The sequence below is a fragment of the Talpa occidentalis genome, unplaced genomic scaffold, assembly GCF_014898055.3.
Source record: "Talpa occidentalis isolate TD23 unplaced genomic scaffold, MPIMG_talOcc4v2.1 talOcc4.4, whole genome shotgun sequence".
NCBI classification, from domain to species: Eukaryota; Metazoa; Chordata; class Mammalia; order Eulipotyphla; family Talpidae; genus Talpa; species Talpa occidentalis.
Window position 1 is genome coordinate 84,146,571 of NW_023604295.1, and position 12,604 is coordinate 84,159,174.

The 12,604-nt window shown below is 33.0% G+C and overlaps 1 long non-coding RNA gene across 2 annotated transcripts in view; it reads left to right on the forward strand.

The window, feature by feature from the left end:
- The window catches only part of LOC129146684 (uncharacterized), a 30,230-nt gene extending 18,362 nt beyond the window's left edge, over positions 1-11,868 (forward strand). For both annotated transcript variants that reach the window (XR_008553712.1, XR_008553713.1), the window contains exon 4: positions 11,540-11,868. This is a non-coding gene — a long non-coding RNA (uncharacterized LOC129146684). The remainder of the gene's footprint in view (positions 1-11,539) is intronic.
- The last annotated feature ends 736 nt before the right edge of the window (positions 11,869-12,604 follow it).

A 12,604-nucleotide genomic window follows, 5' to 3' on the forward strand; every position in this document is an offset into this window, starting at 1 on the left:
TTTTTTGAAGATTTATATATTTATTTTAAAAGATTTTTATTTAATTATTTATACAAGAACTTGGGTACAGGCCAGATGCGCGGGAGGGTGAGAGGATTCACCAGAGACAGAGCAGGGAGCAGAACAGGCAGACCGACGAAATACACTGCTGCGGGGAGCAGCAGGCACAACAGGAGAGGTCTGCAGTGCCATGAGGGACTCTTGTGGGCCAGTCAGGATTGAACCGGCACTGCAGAGGCTACGGACAGCTTCACAGTGCGGAGCGCAACAGTCTGTGCCACCAGAGGAGGCCCTGAAGATTTGTTTATTTATGCATACAAAAACTGGGGTACAGGCCACAGGTGCAGGAATGAGAGGATTCACCAGTGACAGATTGGGGAACAGAAAAGGCAGGCTGACTGAAATACACTGCTGAGGGGAGCAATGGGTGAGATAGGAGAGGTCTGCTGCACCATGTGGGTATATATCCTGTCAAAAAATGGGCAGAAGAGCTAAAAAGAAACTTCTCTGAAGAAGAAATGCAAATGGCCAACAGGCATGTGAAAAAATGTTCAACATCACTTGTAATCCGGGAAGTGCAAATCAAAAGTACCATGAGATACCATCTTACACCAGTGAGACTGGCACATATTAAAAAAAAAAAAAAAAAAAAAACTAGCAACAACAAATGTTGGCAAGGTTGTGGAGAAAAAGGAACTCTCCTGCACTGTTGGTGGGAGTGCAAACTGGTCCAACCACTATGGAAAGCTGTGTGGAGATTCCTCAACCTACTAAAGATAGAGCTTCCACATGATCCAGCAATTCCACTCCTAGATATTTACCCAAAGGACACAGAAACATCGATTCCAAAGAGCACCTGCACCCCTATGTTTATAGCAGCACTATTTACAATAGCTAAGCTTTGGAAACAACACAAATGCCCAACAATAGATAACTGGATCAAGATGTGGTACATATACACCATGGAATATTGCTCAGCATTCAAAAAAAGATAAACACATGCAATTTGCAGCAACATGGATGGTGCTGGAAGGGATCATGCTCAGCGAAAGCCAGAAAGAAAAAGAAAAATACCGGATGGTCTCACTCATAGCAGGAATCTAGAAAACTTAAATAAGGGACCAGGAAAATGAATAACTATAAGAAAGTGAAAATCAAAATCAACAAACAACTATGAACCAGAGACACTCTATGGGTAGTGGGGGGTGGGGAGGGGAGGGACTGGGGTCAAAATAAGGGGATTGCAATTATATGGGGAATATAAAAATGAATTTTTTTAAATAAATAAATAAGTAAATCTTTAAAAAAATAATTTTTCATCCCAACTAAACTTTATTGTAATATATGCTGGTCATGTTAACAAAAATCATATTAATCATATCAAAATACACACATATATCAAGTACAGGGCATCCCTGGCAATGTGAGAGGTTAAGACACAACCTGTGAAGCTGTCCACAGCCTCTATAGCAGGAGTTCAATCCCCTGCCAGTCAGAGAGCAACCCACATGGCACAGCCACCCACTCCTGACTCGTCCACTGCTCTCCTCAGCAGTGTACTTCGGTCAATCTGCCTGTTCTGTTCCCAATTCTGTCTCTGGGGAATCCTCTCACCCCCCAACACCTCTGGCCTGTACCCCAGTTCTTGTATGCATAAATAAATAAACCTTAAAAAATATCAAGTACAATTGAAATTGGCATATTGTTTATCAATTATATCTCAAATGTTTAATATGCATTGAATTTTATTGTGACATAAAAATGTTCACTCGAACAAAGAAATTTTACTGTTTATAGAAGAAAAAGATGAACTGAATTGATAAGTAAGTTATAAAATTATGTGAGGAGAAGTAATGAGAAGACTTTTCCCAAGTTAGAACAACTAGTAGGGGACTAGAAAATGGAATTTGTAAGTATATAGACTTTGAAACTTGAAGAATTTAGTGAACCAAAATAAACATGAGGAATAGCTGAATTAAGAGGTTATGTAATTATTATGAATAAGCAAATGCTGAAATTTCATCTTTTATTTTCAAGTAATGTCTTTACTAGTTTATTGTAGCCTCTCTTGTCTGTCTTAGAATTCTTATATTTCAATGTCACCAATATTCTTCAGAAATTCATGGTTAAAAGTAAGGCCAATATACATCATTGAGACTCCTAACATGTCTAAGTAGATAAATAAATAAAGAGGTAAAATTTCCAAAGAAATTGGACATTCTAAAATATTAATTCATCTCTTTCATATGAATAAACATTGTTCTAAGAGTTACAAGAGAAAATTATGATGAAAAAGACTTGGTTACTGCTTTGAAAGTTATTTTTTATAAACAAATAAAACAAATAATAATATAAGGTATACTATGTTCAATGTGAAATTATTGTTAAGACACTCTCATTCCCAGAAGATCCCTTCTTTTAAATATGATTAATTCTTCACCACTTGGGCTATTTGAATAAATTAAACCTCTGTCCTTCAAAAGTACTAAAGTTAAATAGGAAGAAATAAACTTCCACACAGCATGCAAGATGCAGCAATCAATGTATCCTGCTAGAATTGTTTTTGGTTTCACTTTTAATAGTCAGGTTTCTACTTTTCTCATTTTCTCAAATTTAACTCTAAATTCCAGAAACTAACTACTTCTCTACTACTACTAACTACTTCTCCCCTAAAATTAGTAACCCAAGTCCTCTGGAATTTGCAATTTCCTGTTAACAATTTTCACAACCATGACAAAATTGTGATTCATAGACATGTCTAAGAGCAAATAAACATCCCTGATACAACTCCTATATAACCTGTTTCAATATCTTAAAGTATTTAGACTTAACTTTTGAATTCCGTGCTATGATTTTTGTCAAGAAACCCAATATTTCTCACTTGGACTCCTGATTGTGCCTGCTAGACTAGGCATGCTGGCAATCTCTTATTATATGATGATTTTTTTTTCTATCAGAACTTTCTATAAATTTCTGAGTCATGTCTACCCTTAGTACTGAAAAAATTACATTAGTAAATTTTTAAATAGTTTTTATTTATATATATTTTACATAATTGTTCATTTTTAAACAACGTTTGCTCCCCCACCCCAGGTGTAGTCCCCATAGAATTTCCTTAACCAATGCACCTGTGCACCTTCACCAGAGTCCCCTGTGTTCCTCCCTCCCTACCACTGACCCCTCTCCCTCCTCCTCCCCTGCAGGCTGTCTTTGGTTTATAATTGTCTGTTTGTTTTTGTTTTGTTGTGTTGTGTTTTGTATTTTTATTAACATTAAAACTGGTGTTTGAACCAAGTGAATATTTAACATTATTAACATTAATAAATTATTGACATTACAACTGATGTTTGAACCACGTGAATATTTGACTTAATTTTTAAGTTTCTGACTACATTTTAAAAGCTAACATCTATAAATTGTGCTTTATTATGGTAATTCATTAATTACTCTACAAACACTTAAACATTGTAAACAGCTATGTTGGTAGTTATGACAATTGAAAGCATTTATCTAAAGAAACTGAAACTTAAAGAAATTAAACAAAACCTGTGATCCAAGCCAGCATGTTTGAGAGATAAAGAGAAATGATTAATAATTATGTAGATGACCCTGTCAGCATATCTCAGAATCATCCTAGGCAGCAGAAATATAATTAAATTGCAAGGAACCCAGATATATTTCAGATATATAATTGAAGTACATGAAAATTCCTCATGTCACAGAATGTACAATTTTAAATGTTTCATGATATATATAGCATCATGAACCAATATTGTAATAAAAAAATAAGCATTCCCAGGCCTCCCTAGTGGCACAAGGCGTTAAGATGCAAGCTATGAAGCTATCAGCAGCCACTGTAGCAAGAGATTGATCCCGGGCCAGGGAGCTACCCACATGGTGCAGCAGACCTCTCCTGATTCGCCTGCTGCTTCCCCCAGCAGTGTATTGCAGTCAATCTCCCTGTTCTGCTCCCCACTCTGGCTCTGGTGAATACTGTCACCACCCCACACCTTTGGCCTGTACCCTTGTTCGTGTATGCATAAATAAATAAATCTTTAAAAAAATAAAACAATAAACACTTTCTGCTGTCACCAAAATGTCTACTTTCACTTTTGTTTGCTAAATTTCTAAGACAAACATTAAACCTCTAAAGATGTCAGGAGTGACGTATTTCACTTGTGTATATCTGTAATATTTTTTCGCCATCTGTAAAAGCAATAACTCTACCACTATATGCATCATTGCTAATTTGATTCTCAAATAAAAATTATTTCCTCCTTTTTTCCAGATTTATCATTGGAAATGAAAAATAAATATTTTTATAGTACCCATGATCATTATTTCAATAATCATGATGTTCATTATTACTTTTAGATATACTTAGTCTCTTCTTAATGAAATCTCAACCAGCATATATGAATAATAATAGCAAATGTATGCCATGTTTTTATGAAAGATAATTACTCTTTTGTTTATTCTAGACATAATGGTTAGTATGTAAATGTATAACATAAGAAAGCAAATAGTATGCAATTGCATAACATAATAAATCAAATTGGCAAAATCTTTATTATTCATATCTACTCAGGCATTAGAGAGTGATGAACAGGTGTGAAGTGATATCTCATTACAGCTTTGTCTTGCATTTCCCAGATGATTTTGGCTATAAGTAGCAGTTATTTTATAGAATTTCATTAAGAATTTAGATGTTTATGTCACTCTGAGACTTTATTTCAAATTCTACCAGGTTATCTTATTTTGAATAGAATTTTTTCTAATTTAATAAACTGCTATTCATACTACTATCCGTTGCCCTAAACAAAGAACAAGAAAGCATGGGTCTCATGTTTTTTATGTTTTCTTTCTCTTACACACACACACACACACAAACAGACACATGATATATATATATATGAGTGTGCATGTGTATATAATATATAATACATAATATATAATGTATAATAATATATTATATCTTGTATATATGATATAATTATATGTATGTGTATGCATATACCAGCCCCTATGGAAAGAAGTGTGGAGATTCCTCAAAAGACTAAAAATGAACAGGCAGACTGACAGAAATAAACTGACAGAAATATACTATATATATATATATATGTATATATATGCACAGATACATATACATATACATATATGTATGTGTATATATATATATATACACACACTGACAGAAATGCAGTGTGTGTATATACACTATATATGTATACACATATATAGTGTATTTCTGTATATACTGAAATATACTATATATACATACATTCATATATGTGATATGTGTATGTTTATAGTGTATTTCTGTATATACATACAGGCATGTGTATATATGCATACATATATACATATACATACGTATTTACCAGCCCCTATGGAAAGAAGTGTGGAGATTCCTCCAAAGACTAAAAATGAACAGGCAGACTGACAGAAATACACTATATATGTGTGTGTGTGTATGTGTGTATGTGTATATGTGTGTATATATATGTATGTGTGTATGCATGTATATGTATGTATATGTGTATATATGTGTACATATGTATATGTGTATATATGTACATATATATACATGGGTGCATATATATGTATGCACAGACATATATGTATTTAGTGTATGTATATGTATATACACCCATGTATTTAGATATAGTATATTCCTGTATATACATACATAAACTGTTTGTATATATACACACATATATGTATATATAGAAATACTTACATATATGTATATACAGAAATGCACTATATATACATGTACACACATTTATGTATATAGAGAAATGCACTATATATGCATATCTATAGTATATAGATATGTATATGTGTATGTACACATGTATATATAGATATGTATATAGATATGTGATATAGATATATAGTGTATTTATAATATATATATGCATTATATATCTATTATAGATATATTATATATTTATAATTTATATATATAATATAGATATACATATATACATATATAAGTATATATAATATAGATATGTATATATAGTGTATTATATAGTGTATCTGTATAATATAGATATGTATAGATAGTGTGTATATACATACATATATGTGTATACACACATACATATACACATATGTATATACCAGCCCCTTTGGAAAGAAGTGTGGAGATTCCTCAAAAGACTAAAAATGGATTTACCATGGCACTGCACTCCCACTCCTAAGTATTTATCCAAAGAGCACAAAAATACCAACTTGAAAATAAGCCTGCATTTCTATGTTTATAGCAGCATTATTTATAATAGCCAAAGTATGGAAATAATATAAATGCCCTAGAACAAATAAGTGGATCAAGAGAATGTGATACATATACACAATGGAATACTACTCAGCAATGAAAATAAATTAAACCCAGGCCATTTGCAGCAACATGGATGGAACTGGTAGGTATTATTCTGTGCTAAATGAACAAAATGGAGAAAGATAAAAACCAGTGGTTTCAATTATATGTGAAATCTAGAAAAAACAAAACTAACGATCAGAAAAACTGTAAGACTGACACTTCAAAGAAGACTGTAGTTTTGAAACACTCAGGAGGGGAGGTTTGGGGGAGGTAGAAGGGGACATAGAGAACAGAGAGGAGGAGAGTTCAGTGGAGTGTGGTGCAGGATTGAGGACTTTAGTCACTTTGTTGTTGGGAAATTTGTGGTGACCTCACCTGAGGCGAGAAATCCTATACTGTGAAAAAATAAACAAGGATGCTTGTAGGGTAAAGAAAAAAATATCAGGCTTTTCTGCTCTCCTGCCATCAGGATAGATGATGGATCCTTGCAGCCCTGAATGCATGCCTGATGGCGGGCACATGGAGTAGGGTGTGGGCATAGGTAGATGGGATTCACCTGGCTTAAGACTGGGTTTTTAAGGGCGGCATCATGGGGACGCCAGTAGAAGCCGAGAAAGAAGCTGAGAGAGAAGCAAGAGAAGCAGAAGCTGAGAGAAGGACAGAGATCCCAGAGTGAAGACCTGTTGGGGGCTGGGAGGCCTGCCAGCCTACCAGCCCCCCAGTGCCCCTGCCTGCCGTGTACCTGGTAATCCCAATAAAAACCTGCAAAACCACTGAGGACTCTGACTCCTCCTTTATCAGGTCTGCTGGATTGTAGAAAACCTGCACTGTGGCCCATCCTGCCCCTACAATGCTTAATCTTCATTTAAAGAATATTTCCTTGAATATTGTACATATGAGTACCTCTATGGTTTTTCATATATTAATTCTGAGTACCTTTGTTGAATTCTAGGTAATGTTTTCATCTCAGAGTGTTATCTGGGACAATAACATCCAGATAGTTTGCAATTGTATACAAAGCAGTTCTTTCTATCTTCTGAGAGCTTTGTTTGATGTTTAGTAATACATATGCATTTATGTCACTAATTATCATGGAAATGCAAATCAAAACTACAGTGAGGGCCTCCCTGGTGGTGCAGGCCATTGAGAGCAGAGCTGTGAAGATGTCTGCAGCCTCTGCAGTGCAGTTTTGATCCTGGTCAGCTGGGGAGATAACCCATATGGCATGGCAGACCTCTCCTGTTTTGCCCACTGCTCCCCTCAGCAGTGTATATCTGTCAGTCTGCCTGTTCTGCTCCACACTCTGTCTCTGGTGAATCCTCTCGCCCTCCTGCACATCTGGCCTATACCCTGGTTGTTGTACAGATGAATAAATAAATCTTACCCCATAAAAAAACCAAAACACACACATGAGATTCTGCCTCACACCAATGAGAATGGCCCACATTAAAAAAAACAAAAAAAACAAACAAACAAACAAACAAACAAAAACGCTGGAGAGGATCTGGAAAAAAATGAACACACTTATACTTCTGGTGGGAATGTAAACTGGTCCAGCCACTATGGAAAGCTGTATGCAGTTGCCTCAGAACACTAAAAATGAATCTAGCATATGATCCAGTGATCCCACTCCTAGGAACCTACCCAAAGAGGTCAAAAACTCTAAATCAAAAGGAAACCTACACTCTTATGTTTACTGCTGTGCTATGTACAATAGCCAAGATAGGGAAACAACCCAAATGCCCCCAAACAGAGGAATGGATCAAAAAGTTGTGGTATATCTATATAATGGAATATTATTCAGCAATAAAAAAGATAAATCTATACCATTTGTGGCAACATGGATGGAGTTAGCATAGATCATGCTAGCCAAAATGAACCCCAAAAAAGATAAATACCTTTGGTTTCCCGTATATGTGGAATATAGAGAAATGAACAATAGGTCATCAAAAAGACAAAAACTGGCAAGCTAATCATAGATCTGAGGCATATAGTCATGGATAGTCAGGAGAGGGAGGACAAAATAGGGGAGGGAAGAACACAAAGGAAATACAGTGATGTTCCCTTTTTTTAAACATTACCTATGTGTGTGTGTGTGTGTGTGTGTGTATGTACATATACATTTCTATATTTATTCATCCATCAATAGACATTTAGATTGCTTCTAATTGTGAATAATGCTGAAATGAATAAATGAATACTGGGGTGCAGAAACTTATTCAAAATTCATATATTTTAACTTAGATATACACTCAGGAAAGGGATTTGAGTCATAGCTATATGTTTTTGAGGAAACTCCATACAATTTTCCATAGCTTCAGTCAGATATCACCTCACATCTGTTAGAATTACTATTGACAAAAGTTATAATCTTTTGACAAAATAAAAAAATACTATTGACCAAAGTTATAATATTATTCACACTGTAAGTTATGGAATTATGTGCTCTAAATGCAAATGGAAATCAAAATATTCCATCTATTGTACAATAGTGAAACATAATAAAGATGTAATATAATAAATATAATAAATTATAATATTGTATAATAACAAACATGAAATATCCAGTCATAATTCAAATATATTGCACACAATACATTCTGCATTTAACTGCATATAATGTATATATTATGTATATTCATATATAATATAAATAATGTCTGTAGTAGCATGTGTACTATGCTAGATCCAAATTACATGAGTTTATAAAATACCAAGTAACAAAATTTAAAAAATATTTGTTATGAAGAGTTATTTTTTCCTTTTAATTATTTTGTGTTATTGTATGCTTCATATATATATAATATACATATATACTTTATATGGCTATGCTATGTATATATAAGGAAAATCATGTCTAAACTACCACTAAATCACAGTGTCTTCTACCACAATGGTGTATTGAATAAGTAGAGGGCTGAAAGCAGAGTAATTAATAATATCAATATCATAAGAAGTCAAATTTACAAAAAGTGAGCTCTGTAAATTCTCAGTGTTGGGCACCCTAATTTGAAAAGCCTGATATATAAGTATGATTGTCACAATTCCTTTTTTAATATTATATCATTGCCACCTAGATATCATGTAGTGTTATTCAATGACAAGGAAAAAGAGTCCTTCAGTACAAAACTAAAAATTGCCAGAATTAAATCAACAATATAATAGAAGAAATAAACATGTGCTTTTATAATGTTTTAATCAAAACATTTATGAGATGTAAACATATGTTTTTAGTATAGCAAAACAGATGTTCTTTCATGAGTTCATGAAAGTAACAACCATATAAGCCTGTGATATAATTTAGTGTATCAATAGTCCTAATATAATGTAAGATTAGGAATGATTTGAGATGGTCAAAAAAAAATTTGGGACATTCTCTCCTTCATTGTGAGGATATAATAGTGAGTCAGAGTAGAAACCTGATTTACAAACAATCTAAATTAAAAAAAAAAAAGCAAGTATGGTATTTTGAAAGAAATGTCTAAAATTAACTCACTGGTTGTGTGTTGTTTGCTGAGACACTGCTAGAAGATATTCTTTTGAAATCTCTACATGAATTTTAAGGTAGATATAAACAAGTGTAATTACTGAAAATATTGCAATTTTTAAAATGCACTGTTTATATTAATATTGATCCTAAAAGAAATTTTCTTTTCAGCGAGGATTCAAATACTATATATCTCTAGGATAAGGTATTGAAATTCACTAAAATATGAAAATTAAACTTTATTTCTCATAAAACCTGATCCTACAAAGAGATTAAATATATTTATATTAATGTGATATTGGTTTAAACATTATATGATTCAGAATTATTGGATCATGCCTCTTCAGATGTTTACTACCATATCATGCTAATAAGGTACCCATAATACTCCACTATAGTGTATATATTTATTTTGAGCACTATATCTAAACAAATATCTGAGCTTAAACAATTTTTAGCATTGTTCATGAAATGTTGTAGAAGTTGTAAATTTTAATTTAAATGCAATATTATGGCACATGCATTGTCTTGATCAAATCATATTTTGTTGAATGCAAGAGGCCATAAAATTGAATAATGAATATTTTAATTTTATTTACTAAGAGAAAACCAATGTGAGGATATATAACATCTTTATATGGATTATGAAACACATACTAAGGGGCGACTAAAGAAAATTCCATGAATTACAAATTTTGCAATTTCTGCAAGTCTCAAAAGTTGCAAGAAACTGTTTTTATCACTCCAGTGTGTTTCATTTTAATCAACTATACATTTTAAATAAAATAAATATAATTTTAAGTAAAATCATGTAATTTTATAATGTTTTAATCAAAGCATTTATTAAACTTAATTATAATAAATTGAAGCTCTATAAGAGATAATGTTTTAAATGTATTGACTAAAGTATTGTTTAAAAAATATATGATTTTTTTAAAGCAAAACCACAATATCAGTCTATGTACCAGGAATACATACAGCATGACCTCTCTGTCTTTAATTGTCATCTGCATTTCCACTCACATAATCTCTGCATGTTCATCCTCCCTAGACTTTCAGGTGCAAGCAGTTAATGAGATAAAATAGATAAATTTGGACAAATTCTTAGGAATCAAGCATCACCAGTTCTCAAGATGTATAATTAGTTTTGTAGCCCCAAACACAATGTCTAGAAAAAGAAACTTACAGGGTTCTAATTACAAATATGTCCAAAGCTTCAAACATTTTTATTACTTTCATCGTATCCAAGTCATCACCATTTCCTCCTTACACCAGTAGAGTCTATTATACACAGAAAAACTAAAGTAATCCTCACATATATAACTCATATTATTCACCACATAAGACCAACAAAACTATTCTCTATGATGTTTTGATAGAGATTTTGGTACAATGTAAGAATACTTTGAGTATCCATACTGTTCATTATACAGGGGTGGACTAGTCTACATTTCCACTACATTCCAAAAATGGTCTCATTTTTTCCACATCCTCCTAAAACATCTCATTTTGTTTTTTAGATATGGGCCATTCTCACAGATGTAAGATCACATATTATTGTTGTTTTTGATTTAATTTCCACGGCAATTAGATATGATAAAAATTATTTATCTATAGATCATCTGTATGTCTTTATGGAATTTCTATTTATATATTTAGATATTTTTTATAATGGGCTTGTTTACTACTGGTTGAGTTGGTTGAGTCTCTTTTTTTTTTTTTAGAACTTGGCTATCCTGGACAGATAACACCAACATCAAGAGAAAGAAGAGCAAGCATTAACAAATGCACTTCATCAAATTAAAAAGCTTATGCAACAAAAGAAACTACCACTAAAATGAGTTTGTACCCTACTGAACAGCAAAAGATAGCCACACATGAAATATTTAGCAAGGAGTTAATATCCATGATCTACAAAAAACACATACAGCTCAACAACAGTAACAACAAATACAAATAACCCACGAAAAATGGGCAAATGAGTTAGATACTCCAAAGAAAACATACAGATGAAAATAAACAAATAAATGAATAAAACTCATCGATACTTAAAGAATGCAAAAACACTAATCTGTTTTTTTAATATTTTATTTTATATAATTCTTACATCATTTTTCATCTTTGCACAATATATGCATTTTCATTTTGGTTATAGTCCCCATACGATTGCACCCCCCCCCTTATTTTGACTCTAGTCCTTCCTTTCCCCACTCGCCCCACCACCCCAGTTTGTCTCTGGTTTATAGTTGCTTGTTGATTTTGATTTTTACTTTATATTGATTAGTCTTTTTCCTGGTCTCTTATTTAAGTTTTCTAAATCCCTACTATGAGTGAAACCATCCAGTATTTTTCTTTTTCTTTCTGGCTTATTTCACTAAGCATGATCCCTTCTAGCTCCATCCATGTTGCTGCAAACTGCATGTGTTTATCTTTTTTTGATTGCTGAGTAATATTCCATTGTGTATATATGCCAAATCTTCGTATAGTGGTTAGTAGTCTGCATTGTAGCATGACTTTTTTTTTTGTGAAAGTGGCTGCTTTTTATTAAATAAATTTTATTTTTATATTCCCCATACAATTGCAATCCCCTTATTTTGACCCCAATCCCACCCCTCCCTGCCCCCACCCCCCCTAGAGTGTCTCTGGTTCATAGTTGTTTGTTGATTTTTATTTTTTCTTTCTTATAGTTATTCATTTTCCTGGTCCCTTTATTGAGTTTTCTAGATTCCTGCTATGAGTGAGACCATCCGGTATTTTTCTTTTACTTTCTGGCTTATTTCGCTGAGCAT